Raw genomic sequence first — 13875 nt, 5'->3', positions numbered from 1 at the left:
AGATTTGGGGTTTGACAACCAATACTATTACTCTAGTGTAAGCCCTGACTGAGGAGGCCTAGGGAAATGTAGGTCACACACATTAGATACTAATTTAGTTAGAAGTCTTCATTTATACTTTTACAAAAGGAATTTAATATGTTCAGAACTTAGCTTTTTTTTAGTGTAAAGTTAATTTAAGGTGACTTTCCAGATAGGAATGTACATTTTATTTCCCTCCCCTCTTTTATTTAAGAGTACCGTGACATTAGCTGTATGTGGGAAGATATTTAATCTGCCTTCAAAGAGCTTTTATAATACGATTTTGAAGTGTGGAACAGTACACTTTATTTAAAACGTTCAGGACATTATGTAGCTCTGGAAGAAGAAAAAAAAGTTTTTATTTAAAGCAAAGGTATTAAATGTATCAATTTACTTCCAGTGACCATACATGCTGCCTATTCCGTTTGTTTTTCAAAAAACACACACATTAAATGTTATGTGTTAACCAGACCCCGGTTCAATATGAAAATGGTGAGGGCATAAACATTTCACAATAGGAAGTTATGATTGAATGATATCTTCTGACTTGCTCTGTAGAACAGATAATCAAGTTGTCTTTCAAAGACTAAACCTGTCGTGAATGTTTTACTAGGGAAATAAATGAAATTGATTATATATTCTGGGTGAAAAAAGGACCACACTATAATTACTTTCAATCTCTTTTGTAAAATGTTTTTCCATTAGCAGAGGTTTTCAAAATTGTTAGAAAATGCAAGAGGATGGGAGCAGAGCACGTTAACATAGAAATTACAAGTGGAAGAGACATCTTGGGTTGGTCCACCCCTCATCTCGCCAAGATGGCGCCTCATCCACCTGCTCGGTCCAAACTTAAGGGATCGAAGTGATGGGCCCCACCACTTCCTTGAAGGCAATCGTGCACTGCTCTCCTCACTGGGTTTCAGGAGACAATGGGAGCTTTAAGCAAGACTTGCAAATAGTCATTTTCTAAAACTGTCAGTCTTCAAAACGTCTCGGGCCTGAAAATTATTTTGATCCAATTCTGTTTGCAATGCTGGCCTGTCTCCATTATTTACCTTCTCCAACTGCTTGATCAGTCACCATGAAAGAGTAGGGAACTAACAAAATGGCTTCCCTGATGCTAAAGCTGTCTGCTGATTAATTCTGACTTAAAATTCTTGCAACCTGTTTTTCTCTTTTCTCTGACAAACCCCCATCTCTGCTTCACTTGCATACCTGCTTTTGTGCTAAACAGTCTCCAACCTTTCCATGACACTCTCCACTCCCTGTACATTCTTTACTCAAAATAGCTTGTCCTTTAACCCAGAAGCTGTGATTCAGGAAGGTGGTCATGGGCTGACAGCCTCAGGAGAATGAACAGACCCTTTAGAGTTTCTCTGTGATGCCAGGTGGATTCATCAAGATTAAGGGGAATACAGCACCTCGGAAAACACCGATTGTTGTCGCCTTTCCGTTCTGTCTGGTTTTTCTATAAAACCTCAGGACATCAACCCCAACCCAGTCTCCAGGCATGAGCCTGCTGTGACGCCCCTTTGCCTGGCAAGGCAATAAAGCTGTTCCTTTCTAATCCTTCCAAAACTCTGCCTTCGAGTCTTAACCTGGCTATGGGGGTTCAGAGGCCAGTTTTTCAGCAACAACCAGACCAAAGTGCAAGTATCTGCTTCTATCGAGCACTGCCCAGAGGCGGGGGCAAACCTGGGCAGCTCTATGGCAAAACCGAAGTTCTGTAGACTCTGGTGTTGCTCTCTCCATCTCATCCTGAGAGTGCCTTCCTTCCTTTCAAAAGACAATCTGTACAGCAAGCCAGTCAGGCCGCCACTTCCTCTGCGCCTCACAGCCTCTCACTGCTCTGCCACTCTGCATCTCACTGCTAATCTCCCCAAAACCTTTCCACGGACTGCTCTGGGGACAAATCCTCAGTATCTCCAAGCTTTACTAAAACTTTCCTCTTTCTCATTAAACTGATGAAGTATCTCTCAATCTTCAGTCCTTTGTGTCCCATATCCATGATTTTTGCTATATCCACATACCATCTGTGTTAAAATGGGACTCATTCTCAGTCTGAGCTGAGGCAGAACTAGTCCCATTTTAACCAATAGAATAAAGCAATGGGTGCCAAGAACTTAGATCTCAAAGTAAGGTGCTGCCTACGACATGAGAAGGTATTTTTAAGCTAGTTCATTCAACTTCAGTTCTCACCCTCGTCAAGGGTATAAATGGGTTGAACAAATAGGACAAGCTCATTTTTCCTCCCCTCCCTTAGCCTCAGAAGGGCAGGTGGAAATGAAACAGAACAGGACCATATGGAGCCTTCCTGGGACAGACCTCCCCACCCATGTCCTCTGCCTGCATCTTATCAGTAGAAAAACTTTAGTCAAAGAATACGTTTAATCAGAAAATTAAGAAAATACAGAAATAAAGTGAAATAGTCAAGCAAAACAAAATAATAATGTCATTAAGCAAAGCCAAGGACCTTCAGTTCCTCCTCCTCAAAGGCCATAGATAATATTCAGAGCCGTATCCTTTGAGCTGCTCTGTAGAGACTGAAACCCCCACCACGTGGAAGAAGTTAACTACATGATGATCAGACTGCAGCCACGACATAAGCTGCCATAATGCTGAGAACTGGCCTCAAAAGAAATGGGAACAAGTGGGCCCTGGACTGAAGATGAACTGTACTTAGTCAAGAGGATGGTGATCAGACCACCTCATGATTAATTTCAAGATGACTGTCAGAGCTGACTGTGCTGTTCTGCATGTAGCACCCTCCCTCCACCTGTACATCCCTGAAACTCCCTTTTAAAAGTTCTTGCCCACTGATTGTTGCAGGGGGTAGGGGTGGAGTTGGCCTTTGGATAGGAGGCGTCTGCCCTCACCCCCAGCTGCCAGCCTCCAGAATAAAGCAAATTTTCCTTTCTACCAACACATGCCTCTCTTTATATTGGCTTTGGAGCAGGGAGCAGCCAGACCAAAGTTTCAGTAAGAGAAACAGATGGAAGATGTGCTATTAGAAGCATAAATTAAGGTTTGGAGTCGAGGGGAGGGCAGCTAGAAGAGAGACCTTTCCCTGATTAAAAAAAAGAACAGCTACATTTTCCTTTACGCGAGAACTTTTGGAAAACCCTCGAAAACACCTGCCAGTGAAAACACCTCTCAATGGGAATCTGCCAAATCCACAGGGTACAGTTGTTGGAGATGAACTTTCCTCCCATTTTTTGTCCCATACTCCCCACTTCCTTCCAAAAAATCTGAGAGGAGTTGAAGGCAGCCTGGTGTGGACAGGAAGAGGGGAAGGAAACAAGCAATGCTGGGGAGAGTCTAGGAAGTCCAGCCTCACGCCTGCCCTGCTGAAGGCTTTCCAACCTGAAGCAGCACCACGATGGCAGAGGGAAAGGCATTCCCTTTGCGGCAAGTTTAAACTGTGTTGGTCCTATAAATTACTGACCTGATGCTGCTTTTTGGACTACAAAGGACAGAGTCTTTGGATTATGGAACAGTATCCAGAGAAAGTTATGGATTTGCCCAAGGGCAAAAGGTTTACAGATCAGGTACAAAAGAACTATTGGGTTGGGATCTTCTTTTACTCGATGAGATCTCATCCTTCTGTTTGCGTTTTTGACAGTTCTCTGAGGCCCTTTACAGCTTGGTGTCCAGGGTGACACGTACACAGGCTCATCAAACTTCCAGTGGAGAATAATAGGGTCAAAATACCACCCAGAAGGCATAACACCCTGTCACATTTAAAGATTAAGAGCTCAGAATAGTCTCACTCATGAACATGAACTTATGTGTTTTAATTTTTCTTTTTTTAAGTGAAGGCACTGGGGATTGAACCTAGGACCTAGTGCATGCTAAGCACACACGCTATCACTGAGCTTATTCCCTCTCCTATTTTTTTTTAAACCAGCTTATTCTTTTAAATCAGAGGGTTTTTGAGGTATGATTTACATACAGTAAAATTCACCCCTTTTATGGGTAGAGTTTTATATAGTTTGATAAATGCACATATTCATGTAACTATTACCACAATCAAGATACAGAATATTTCTACCACTAGGGGTATTTATACCAATACCCCTAGTATTCCAAGGTATGGATATACCATAGTTTCTCTATCTATTCATCAGCGTAACATTTTTGCTTAAAGGATGAATCAGTAAGTCTAACAACGTGAGTAGATCTAAAAAATGTATCATGGCAAGAAAAAAAAATTTCATTATGACACTATTTTAAATGTAAAATTTGGTAACATAATGTAATTTTCACTAGAATCATACATACGTAAGTCTGTCAATAAAAGGGCTGAAAAGATTAAAATCAAATAGAATTAGAAGTGAAAATGAAAGACAACATGGTTTTATCTGTAATGTGTGAATTTCTTTGAAAAAAATCAAGAAAAATTCATACATTCAATATGTAATTTTAAAAACTATTAACATAAAAAAGGTGAGACTCAAAAGTCGAAATGCTTAAAACAACTTATTCTATGTGATTGGACTAAAGGTGATGATAGTTATATTCTCCTTTATTTTATTCTGTGATTTTCAAATTTCCAAATGTAAAAATATATATATATATAAACCAAACAAGAATAAGAGGAAAGAAATAAAGAAAAGAATGCAGAGAAGGGCAGTGCATAAAAATGAAGGAATCTCTGATGAGCTCATATTTTCAAAAGTCATGTATATCAAGTTTTAGGAGATGCAGGTATCAGAAGAACACAAAATGACCATGACATAAATTCTCTAGTGTTAGAAAAACTGGTACCAAGAGTGAACGTGGGGTGGTAATAAACACATATGTTTAAGATAACAAATTAGTCTGATTATTCTGTTTGCTTTTTTAATTGTGTGTGTGTGTGTGTGTTTCTACTTTGGAGAAAGAAGACAAGCAAAGAAGAAATACATTCTGTGTGTAGCATATAGAAATAACGTTAAGTATTCGAAATTCCATTAAAGTTGTATAAGAAAACAAATCTGGAAGACATAATGTGTTATGTGCCACGATCAAAATTTACAAAGATCTTGACAAGCTGGAAACCAACAAAATACTATTTATCGAGGAGAATTCATTCACTTTGTTATGTGGATGGATAGATGGGGGTGGGAGAATATTTTTGTGCTCTATGGAAGATACAAAGATAAATGAGTAGTCATTGCCAGGGATGATAACAAAAATATTTAACCATTGGTAGGGCACTAGAACCAACTAATCAGAGTAGAAGTAAACCACTGGTATGTCCAGCTCTGCCGTGGTCCCCACCCTCATGAAGCTGGTAATATAACAGGAAGAATAAGAAACACACACTAACTGTGATGCAAGCCAGAACGCGATGTGTCATAGAATACTGTAAAGGGCTGGAAGTGTGTGTGCGTACACATGCGGGTGTGTGCGTCCTAGGGTGGGTTAAGTGTGGGTATGGGGGAGATGATCCTCAAAGGATAGATAAATATCACAAGATAGAGTTGGAGGAAGATGGAGAGAAACCCATTCCAGAGAGAAAAGCAGCCTGAAAAATAAGTGTGAAGGCAAGAAATCATGTGTCTTTGCTAGAGGATCCTGAATAAATAGTGCAAGGTGGCTGTAAAATAGGTGTATAAAGAATATACATCAGATTTTTACCTAGAGCATGAAGAGTCTACATGGCAAGCAAGTGTGTCTGCATTTAATCCTTTAGGTAATAATGAATGAAGGTTTCTTGAAAAAGGGAGCAGCCTGATTGGAACAATTAGAGAGATGAAAGTATTCCACCCTGAGCTAGTCTCATCTCCTCTATGGTAGGCAGAACAGCGGCTCCCAAAAATGCCCATGTCTAATCCCTGAACCTGTAACTACATGATGTGAGTGAGGGTGTCCACCTTCAGATGAGGAGTTACTCCTGGATTATCTGCATGAGCTCAGTATAATCATGAGAGTCCTAAAAAGTGGAGCATCTCTCCTAGCTGAGATTGAGAAAGATACGGCTTGAGGAGAATCAGAGAGATGTGAGTTGTGAAGGACTGCACCTTTGTTCTTAGCTTTGAAAACAGAGGAAGCTGGGCTGTGAGCTGAGGAGTATGGTGGCCTCTATAGAGTTTGGAAGAGCCCTCTGCTGACAACCAATGTGAAAATGGGGATCTCAGACCTACAGCTGCAAGGAACTAAATTCTGACAATAACTCCAAGCAGCAGGAAACAGATTCTCCCTTAGAGCTTCCAGAAAGGAATGTAGCCCTAGACAAACTGATTTTAGCCTGGTGAAATTTGCACAAGGCTTCTGACCTATAAAACTCTAAGATAATATATCTATGTGTAAGCCACAAAGTTTGTGGTAATTTGTTACAGCAGCTATAGCAAACTAATACACATCTTTTTTAGGCACACTGGTTCCCTTTCAGTTTCTTCAATGAGTCAGGCATCCTCCAGCCTCAAGGTCTTTACATGTGCTCTTACACCTAACTGGTCAGCCTTGTCCTGACCCACCCAACCCCAGAAACTCTGCATGGAAGACTCCTTTAGCTCTCTGCTTTAAAATGTCACTTTCTCAGAAAAACCTTCATTCAATCTAAATTCTGTGTTCCCCTTGCATCTCTGTGTCTCAAAGGGTATTTGGCTTATAGCAGATGTTTAGTAAATATTTTCTTAAGACAGTAGAATTCATCAGTAATGCACACCTCCAGGTATTGATTTGATCACACAAGGTGATGCCCACTAGATTTAATCTTCATAAAGGAGCATTTTTGCATTTGTAATTAATATATATTCTGTGTTGCAATAATTTGAGACCCTGTGAATGTCCTCTCCCCAATAACATTTGACCCAATTATTTTGGAAGTCATTAATGATCTTTGCCTATATCTAGTATTTTATTGTTAGATGCAAAATTGTAATATTTTAATTATGTCTGTTCTTCTATTAGCTGGTATTCTTTTTAAATTGACTAATTAATTAATTGAAGTACAGTTGATTTACAGTGTTTTAAGTGTACAGCAAGGTGATTCAGTTTATATATATATATTCTTTTCAGGATTCTTTTCCATTATATCTTCCATTATTATAAGATATTGAATATAGTTCCCTGTGCTATACAGTAGGTACATATTGTTTATGTTTTATATAAAGTAGTGTTTATCTTTTAATTCCAAATTCCAAACTTATCCCTCCTCACCCCTCTCTCTTCTTTAGTAACCATAAGTTCGTTTTCTATGTCTGTGAGTCTGTTTCTGTCTTACCACAATATACATTTTTCCTCTGTATGTAATATAATCCACTATTGTCATTATTCTTTCTGGTGCTTAGCTGTCCTGAATTTGGCCAGGGCAGTCCCCTTCAAGCTGCCTGCAGTGTGCTTTTCACAAGACCACCTTAGACTTTCTTGCTTCCCGGCACAAACTTTCCTAAACTCATCTTGTACTTTCTCTGCCCCAGAACTAGAATGAGGGAAACTAAAAGGCCAGACAAATGATAATTAGTTTATAGAAAGAAATTTATGACAAAAGTATTAACTATTTTTGCCCTTATGGTGAGTTTAGTTATAAAAAAAATAAGGTTAAAGAAAACTGGCTTAAAACTGTTTAGTCAAAATTTTTTACTGAAACGCCAATATTCTGAAACCAGTATAGATTGATTGGCACTTCTCAGACTTGAGTGTGTGCGTCGGAATCACCTGCAGGGCTTATCAAATACAGATTGCTGGGCCCTATCCCTAGGGTTTCTGATCCGATGCGGACTGGGGTGGGGCCTGACAATCTGCATTTCTAACCAACTTTCAGGTGGCGCTGATGCTGCTGACCTGGGAACCTCACTTTGAGAACCCTATAGAAATTATCCCATTTGATTCTGCTGCTTGTCCCTGGTATGTTTCTAAATCTTTAGATTATACCTCTCCAAATGGAATTCAGTGGTACACAAGTTATTAAAGCAGTCACCCCAGTATGTCTAGTGCCTATATACTTGTCTGGATAATTATACATGGGTGAGACAGGAAGCAGCTTTAGGGATGGGTGGTGGATTGGGGCGAGAAGCCTGGATTTGTTCATCTGTGGGGCCGTGACAGGGAGTGCTGGTCAAGTTTGGTGCTGGTGCCCTCTCACAGGTGTGTATTGGCTATTTCTAGGTCAGTATATGTTTCTTCTTTAATGGATCTTTACCATCAGCAAAATAAATGTTATAAAAGCTTCTATGTTAAAACTAGTCCCCTCTACCACATGTCCACGTCGTTTCTCCATTTCTCTTTACAGCTAAATGGCAGGAAAGATCTGACTTTTTCCTGTTTTCACAACCAGGAGTTTCCTCTTCTCTATTGTCTTCCCTTCCCCGCTGGGTCACCTACACCTCCGCATTGCCAAATCTCCATCTGTTCTTGGTTCTCATTTTACTCAATTCTCAGCAGTGTTTGATGTGATTTCTACTCTCATCTGTTCTTCCTCTATGTTTGATCTCCTCCTCGTCTCTCTTCTTTGCTGAATCCTTCTCTCCCAGTGCTCCCAAAAAAACCCAGTTTCAAATCTGGAATCTCTTTTCTTCTCCTTGTGTATGAGCTCCCAAGTGATCTTATCTGGCTTTAAACATCATTACCACACCACACCATAAATACCATTTGATGGTGCCCGCCCGCTCCCACCCACACTCTGCTCTTAGCCTAACCTGCTTGATGTTTTATTTACAATCTGATATACTGAGCCTCTCTGCAGAATCCACCTTAATTCTTGTGTAAACGTCTACAATATGTACTCCTGTATTTACATGATTGTACAATCTTGTATTCTGCTTTCCTGACATCTCTTTAAAAACTTAATACTGAAATATCTTTTTACTTACTATCTCTTAATTTCTTTCCTTCACAAATGGCCCTGCGATTGAACACTTTAATTTATCCATGTGCCTAAATGCATTTTCCATAATTACTCCCAGTGCTTATTTTATTCTCTGAATCTTGTTGAGCTATACTGTACATAAAAGATGATGTAATTTTGTATGAAGTAAAGATTACTCTGAAATAAGAACCAAATGGCAATAAAAGGATCTTTTTAACACTAAAAAGAAATGTGTATGTGTGTGTGTGTGTGTGTGTGTGTGTGTGCATGTATATGTGTGTATGTGTGTGTGTGTATATGTGTGTGTGTGTGTGTATCTGTGTATACATATATTTGAAATCCAGGACAGTCAGTCAAGTCTTCACATAGAAAGACTTTTATCCTAAAATTTGAGAGCTTGGGTTTGATGATCTACAATTCAATTCAGTGTGTCTCTTTAAAAAGATTCATCTTTTTACATAAATCTGGGATTGGATTGCACATATGTGTATGACTGATGGATGAACATCATTGTCTATTTGGATGTTCACCAATGTAAGAGCTAATTCAGATAAGATTCACAGAAATTCCTAGGCCTTATAGTTTGACTGAGTCTCTAGATATATTTTTAAAATCTGATCCAAGTTTGCAGTGTTGACTCATAAACTAGTGCAGTAACACTAGTCAAATCCATATTTGATTCCATTACTGTCTTCAGAATTTCCTATATGAAACCAGTCAAGAAATATTTACCAAATATCCTACGGTAAGTGTGTAACTGCAATGACCAAGTTTCTCACTTGTTTTTCTTTCTTACCTGAGGTACCTGGACCAATCCTTGGTCTTTGAGAAATGAGGCAGATTTAAGGCAAAGTGGGTGCCAGGTATACAGCCAGGTGGATTCCAAGCATGACAAGGAAGCCTGGATTTCGGCCTCATCTCTGTCACTAGCTGGGTAATCTGAAGATTTTGTTTTACTTTGAATTTCACCTGAAAAATAGGAAAATAAGATTTATCTCATATAGTGTATAAAAAAATGTATCCCATGGCCAAGACTCCCACATGAGTAAAATGAGAGGGGGAGGCACACATGCTGAGACCAAGAAATACACACAGGAGCTCGTGGACGATGTGCTGGGGATCTTGTTTTCTAGTACATGTCCTCTAAAGACTTAGTAGTGTTCCTTTTTATAAAAAAATTATTAGCACAAATAAGAACAATAAGCTATATGCATTAAAATTACAACTGATGTGGTTCCAGACCGTCAAACCAGAACTTGTTCTACTTAAAAAAAAAATATTTAAAACTAAAATTGTATTTCTAAATCTATATTTTAGGCTTTTATCTGCCTCAGTAAAAACTGATAAGCTTTTACAATATCCTACAAGAGCAATTCCTTTTTTCTCCAGAGAGATAATGTACTTATTCTGGGAAACCAAATGAGGAGTTCTATAGCCACTTACCATTTTTAGCACAGAGGCCTGTAGCTGAACACTTTCTAAACTTCAACTTTCTCTCTTTTTAAGTAGTTCTGTGCCTAAACGATTCAAATCAAACAGGCTTCAGAGTCTGACAAAACCAGATTGAAATCTGGCTTTCATTTACTGAAAATGGGGACTTACATACATTTAACCTATTTAACCTATTGGTTTTGGTTTGGTTTGGTTTGGTTCTTATTTTGTAAATGGGAATGATGTGAAGATTAAATGAGATTATGTACAATCCCTAGCCTGGCAATGGCTGGTCTTTATCAAGATCTTTTGTCCTGTGCCTCCCACCTTATATGCCATTTAGTTCACTGGGCCCTTTAAGAAGTACATTCTCACTGAACGTTAAGCAAAGAACTCCACATTCTATTACAGTGACAGTAACTGACACTTGCATTGCTCTTCTGTGTGCCAAACTCTGACCTAAGTGCTCTACACATGTAGCTCATTTAATTGTCACAGCACACTATGAGGCAGGCATTGTTATGATCCCTGTTTCACAGACGATCAAACCCAACAAGAGAAGTTAAACTTGCCAAGACCCTATAAGGTAGCAAGGGTGGGAGCTAGAATTCCAACACAGTTGTCTGGATGTAGATTCTGTGCTCTGATTTTACAAGCAAAACGCACAAGATCTACCCCAAAGAGCCTAACATCTGCTGCTGATCTTCATTCTTGAAAAATAAAGCTAGAAAATTAATAGAATTCATTTTCCAAAAACTTGCCTTAATTCAATACCAAAGACATTACTTGGCCTCTGCCTGTATGTGGGGACATGTTTGAAGAAACAGAGTTTTAGGAAGCCTGATATTTCACAGGGCTTACTTACTTTTATCCTTCCCAGTCTTTGGAAAAGTATAGGAGGCTCTGTTGTGGGATAATCTTATATAAACCAAAGAGTTCTTATAGGCTTCTGTGCCTATAATTTTGGAAAAATATACATTAACATAGCCTAGGAAATTAAGCAAGGCTGGAGAAAATAACCATCAGAGAGAAATCTCATCTTCATTCCTTCATCTGCCCAAATTTTATATACCTTATTTATTCATTCCACAAATATGTACTGGTTGCCTATGCTAGTGCTGATGCTGTGAGCCCGGGAGAGGTGTCTATTCTGAAGGAACTTTCATTCTAGTTGGAAAAGACAGACAATAATCAAGGATCTATTTCTGGGTTATATGTTGAAGTTCCCACCATTTTTTTAATACTGTGTATTTACTATCCTCTCCCATCCCTTCTCTCATGGTGCCAAGAATGCTGATTTTCTTTCTCACATCCATGACAAAGTAAAAACCAAGACTGGAAGAAATCCCTGAGCAAGAAGAAGATTCTTAGATGCTCCTTTAAGAAACCAGATAATATGAGCCTAGGGGCTGGAGAATGAGAAGGCTCAGTGGCTACTCAAGTGAGAGAAGACAGAGAGGACTTTATAATGGGAGGAGGGAGGGAAACATTTGGTTATGAGACCCACACAGCATGGAAGAAATATCATAGAGGATATTAAGTCTTTGCAAAGCCCCCAACAACATGTACATACAGCCCTACATGTTTGGCACATAGTAGGAATGCAATAGTTATTAGCTTATGTAATTGCTGTCCTCTTTATTATTTTTCTATTTTGGTTATGACCAGTCCCATTAGCACCAGGAGTCCTGCACCCAAAACCCTTCTCCATGGCTGATTCTAGACTGTGACTACATGTCCCCAGACCTCACTCAGTTGTCTCTTCCTGTCCTGTCCACTACCCTCCTGGTACTCACTACTCTAAGCTTCTAGGCTAGCCTGCCAAGTCCTTTCCATTTTCTTGGATTCAATAATGCCCTCAGTAATCTCCTTTGTCCTGCTGCCACTGGAGCTCTGGATCTCCTCCCACCATGTGAATGATCTCTGCTTATGTCTAGACAAAAGTGGACAGTGCACCTTCAGTCAAGAATAAGAAGCTCCCATCTTAATATTCTGTCTACACAAATTTAAATCTAGTTGTATAAATTCAACTGATAATAGGCACAAAACCCAAACAGGGGTAGGGATTGTTTGATTCACAAGTCTGAGCTCTATGTCATAAGTAAAACCCAAAATAAGCACTGGCACTGTAAGCACTGCACTTGTCCCTGTGGCAGCACTTGTTCTTTGCTGGGTCTCTGCAGAGGAGGACCACGCAAAACCCAGGAGAAAAGAGACTAACGCTTTTGATTATTACCTAAGTGAGCGTTACGGGCTGACCTGTGTCCCCCTCTCCCAACTCATATATTGAAGCCCTAACTTCCAGCCCCTCAGAAAGTGACTGCACTTAGAGAGAGGACCTATAAAGAGGTGGTTAAGTTAAAATGAGACCATTAAAGTGGGCCCTTATCCTGTTTGACTGATGTCCTTAGAAGAAGAGAAAAATGAATGCAGAAAGACACACCAGGGGTGTGCATGCACAGAGAAAAGACCATGCGAGGACACAGCAAGGAGGTGGCTATCTGCAAGCCAAGGAGAGAGGCCTCAGAAGAAATGAAACCTTACAACACATTGATTTTGGAGCAGTATCCTTAAGAATTGTGAGAAAGTAAATTTCTGTTGTTTAAGCCACTTAGTCTGTGGCATTTTGTTATGGCAGCCCCAGCAAAATAATATAGCAGGTTAGACAGTAAGTCTGATCAGTGCTGACAGGACCCACTGGTAAGAAGTGGATTACAGAACTTTCTGGAAGAGTCACTCAGAAAGGAAGCATGGTAGAGTAAAATTACAGTAAATTTTGGCAGACTAGAACTCAAGGGACAGGTCTTCCAATTTTCAGCAGTAGGACCGAGGATAATTAACTTTCATAAACTTCACTTCCCACATCTTTAAATAGGCATCAGACCTCACTAGGATGTTATGAAAATTAAGTCAAACAGGGAAGTTCCCAGATCATTGTTCTGCTTTTACTAGATACTCAATTAATAATGTCTCTTGTCTCTTCTTTATAAGAGTCTCAGCTATAGCTGAATGCCAGCTAAACAATGTCTAAGTGTTGACTGAAAAAATATGCACAACCTAAAAGCTGAGAGTTACATTTAATTCAGCAGACTTTCTGAGGACTCAAATCCAGGAGGCAGCCTCTCAGATAGCCCTGAGGGGGCACAGGAGGAGCCAGGATATATAGGAGTTTTTGCAACAAAGCCTAGGTAGACTATGAAAAGATTACTGTTGATTAAAGAAAACCAGATATTGCAAGGAATTTAGCACTTTCCTATGTATGGGAAAGTGCAAAGGTCTGGGCTCATTGAAATCATTCCTTTGACACTCACTTGGCTTTCTAGGGCCAGTATCCCGTTCTTTCACATCTTGGGTTCCCTCAGGGTGCACTGTCAGCGGTGGCAGCAGATGCCAGGCTGCCTCTTTGATGTGCACAGCATCCTTTGCTTATTGATACAGCAGGCAATATATTTCACGCACACAAGGCATGGGTGACATTGTTCACATGGATCTTGCCCCTGTAACTAGCTATACACTTGAAATCAGCTCACTGTATTCTATTTCAACAGCTTATCTGCTATTGGAGTCAAAAAAGCATTTTCTCTAAGATTTATAAAAGATGAAATATTCAAAGTTGGGAAGCTGTATAA

General features: G+C 39.6%; 1 long non-coding RNA gene across 1 annotated transcript in view; it reads right to left on the bottom strand.

The window, feature by feature from the left end:
* LOC135321754 (uncharacterized) overlaps nucleotides 1-13875 on the bottom strand; it is a 155174-nt gene that overhangs the window by 27613 nt on the left and 113686 nt on the right. Inside the window, exon 4 of the long non-coding RNA XR_010381792.1 lies at nucleotides 9612-9784. This is a non-coding gene — a long non-coding RNA (uncharacterized LOC135321754). The remainder of the gene's footprint in view (nucleotides 1-9611; nucleotides 9785-13875) is intronic.

Source organism: Camelus dromedarius, chromosome 7 (genome assembly GCF_036321535.1).
Source record: "Camelus dromedarius isolate mCamDro1 chromosome 7, mCamDro1.pat, whole genome shotgun sequence".
NCBI lineage: Eukaryota > Metazoa > Chordata > Mammalia > Artiodactyla > Camelidae > Camelus > Camelus dromedarius.
This window is presented reverse-complemented; position numbering and strand designations above follow the sequence as displayed.